The following is a 2,855-nucleotide window of genomic DNA, read 5'->3' as shown; positions in this document are numbered from 1 at the left end:
GGTGCCGCCTGTGGGGGACAGAGGGGGGTGTGGGCAGAGAGCCCGCCAGGCCACCTCCTTGCTCCAAGGGTCTCACCAGGGGTGACTCCAGGTTCTCAGTCTGGCTGGGGGGAAATCCCAGATGTGTCTTGAAGCTGTGGCTGCATTTAAAAAAATCATCTGGAGTGGAGGCATTGGTAAAGGGCCACGAAAATTAACTACACTGGGTGCTGACTATATGCTAATCACTATCTTGTTCGGTTCCCACAATCACCCTCTGAAGTGGGAAATGAAATCACCATTTTACTCTGAAGGAGCTTGATCCTCTGAGTGACGTGCCCGGGGTCACAGAGCTAGTAAGTGGTCCAGCTGGTCTGCCTGACTCCAAAGCCCTTACCCACCAAATGACACAGTTGTTACTGAATCAATATATATATTATTTGGTGGCTCTCTGTTTCGGGGATCAAACCCCGGATGCTGGTGTTATCAGCGCCACACTCTAACCAACTGAGCTAACTGGCCAGCCCCCTCTGAATCAATGTTTATTGGAAGGCAGGAAGAAATACGGATGGTGATTATGTTGGACTCAATTCCCTGCCAGGTTTCCCTGACTCTCGCCCACCATACCATCTCCCCCTCCAATCAACGATTTCCCCAACACACACTGGACCTGAATCACACAGCACACAGATTTGAGAGTCCTAGACCACCCCCCCCCGCCCCAACTCAACCACCCAACTGTTCACCCAATTATCCAAAAGCTTGGTCCATTCCCAGTTCTAGTTTCCCAGACTCCCTCTGCCACCAGTCTCTGCAGATCCCACTGGGAAGCTCTTCCCTCCACATCCTCAACAGGTGAAGTAATTCTGCTTTTGGGAAACCTGCCTATTTGTCCTACTGGTCAGGGAATTGGAAAGCAGGCCTGGCTGGGCCCTGACTTCAAGCACTGGCCCTGTCCCCACCATCTGCGTGACCTTGGCTGGGCCTCTCAGTCTTTTGGAGACCTGACACACCCACTGGATGCTGAGAAAGTGAAGTTAAGAGTACTCCAGCAGCTGCAGCCTGTGTTCAAACGCAGTACAGGAAAGGGTTTTCCCACAGATGCTTAGTGGAAGTCTTAACTTTCCAGGGCAGTTCACACAAATTACCTTTCACTCACCCTAATAGAGACCTTGACCCCTCTGAACCCCCATTCCGTCAATACACTCTATGGCGTCTGAGGGCTTGCTCATGACTTAAGTGGCTGTAACATTTACACGATGTTACAAATGTCTGTAACATTACACAATGGCACTTAGCAGAGCTGTCCACTTGCTGGCCACCCTAACTCTCGGAAACTGTGACATGGATAGCAAGTTCCCAAGGACTCAGATTGTGGGTCTGTATAAGGCTCCTGGGGCTGCACAGAGCCCTAGAGAAAAAGCTGTTGGATGAGAGGCGGGGGCAGCACGGGGAAGATAAATTGTCTAAGAACTTGCTGTAGCAGGATATACAACCAAAGGCTTTCCAAAACCCAAGAGATTAGGTTCTTGCCTGTGAGCAGGTGTCGCTCTCTTTGAATGAAATAGGGCCCTGGTGGGAAAATGATTGGAAGGCGTGTCCCCTGCTTTAAATAAAACCCCTAGACAAATATCCAAACTTAGGAAACTGATGGAAAATATTATGCAACAGAAATGCTGGAGTAATCATTCACTTTACCAAGCAACTCTGTACTGGGGTTTTGGCAAAAGAATGCCCTCCGAAGCACCTCAAAATGGCTCTATCTTTTGAAAAAGTTTAATTACATGAACTTTTCTGGGAAAGCACAGATTTTATGAATGCCAAACTGCATGCTTTATCTTCATTCCAATTATAGTTCTTATTATTTCACTTATTCTACTAATGGTTACTAAACCAACTATGAGTCATCAAGACAGTGTGGTGCTGGCATAAGGATAGATCGATGGAATGGAATTGACAGTTCATAAAGAAACCTTTTATTTATCGTCAACTGATTTTTGACAAAGGCACCAAGGCAGCACAATGGGAGAAAGGATGGTCTTTTCAGCAAATGGTGCTGGGACATTCACATGCAGAAGAATGACCATAGACCCCTACCTCACACTATATACACAAATTAACTCAAAATGGATCACAGGCCTAAATATAAGAGCTAAAAGTATAAAACTTAGAACATAGGGAGAAACTTTTGTGACCCTAATTAGGCAAAGATTTCTTAGATATAGCATGAAAAGCATGATCCATAAAAGAAGAGCAACTGATAAACTTGAACTTCATTAAAATGAAAAACTTTTGCCCATCAAAAGACAACATAGGGGTTGGACGGTTAACTAAGTTGGTTAGAGTGTGGTGCTTACAATACCAAGGTCCAGGGTTCAATCCCTATACTGGCCAGATGCAAAGAAAAAAAGAAAGAAAGAAAGAGAATGAACAGACAAACCATAGGCTTGGAGAAAATATTTGCAAATCATCTATATGATAGGGGACTTGTATACAGAACATATAAAGATGCACTAGGCTCCAAGTGCTGTCAACAGCAGTCTCCAGGCAGGCTCAGTACATGCTCACCACAATCCCCCAAATAGTTATCATGATCTCCATTTTACAGATGAAGAAATTAGTACCCAGAGAGATGAAGTATCTCATCCAAGGTAATAGTTCTTAAGTCCAGGCAGAGCCAGGGGCCCAGGCACGTCTGGCTCTAAAGCAGTGGTTCTTAATCTTGGTTACACATTTAAACACCTAGAGGGCTTTATAAAATCACACTGCTGATGTTCCACCCCAGACCAACTCAATCAGAATCTCTCATCAGTATTTAGAAATATTCTCCAGGTAATTCCAATATGCAGCCAAGTTTGAGAATTGCCCATTTAAAG

This window comes from Cynocephalus volans, chromosome 16, assembly GCF_027409185.1.
Source record: "Cynocephalus volans isolate mCynVol1 chromosome 16, mCynVol1.pri, whole genome shotgun sequence".
NCBI lineage: Eukaryota > Metazoa > Chordata > Mammalia > Dermoptera > Cynocephalidae > Cynocephalus > Cynocephalus volans.
This window is presented reverse-complemented; position numbering follows the sequence as displayed.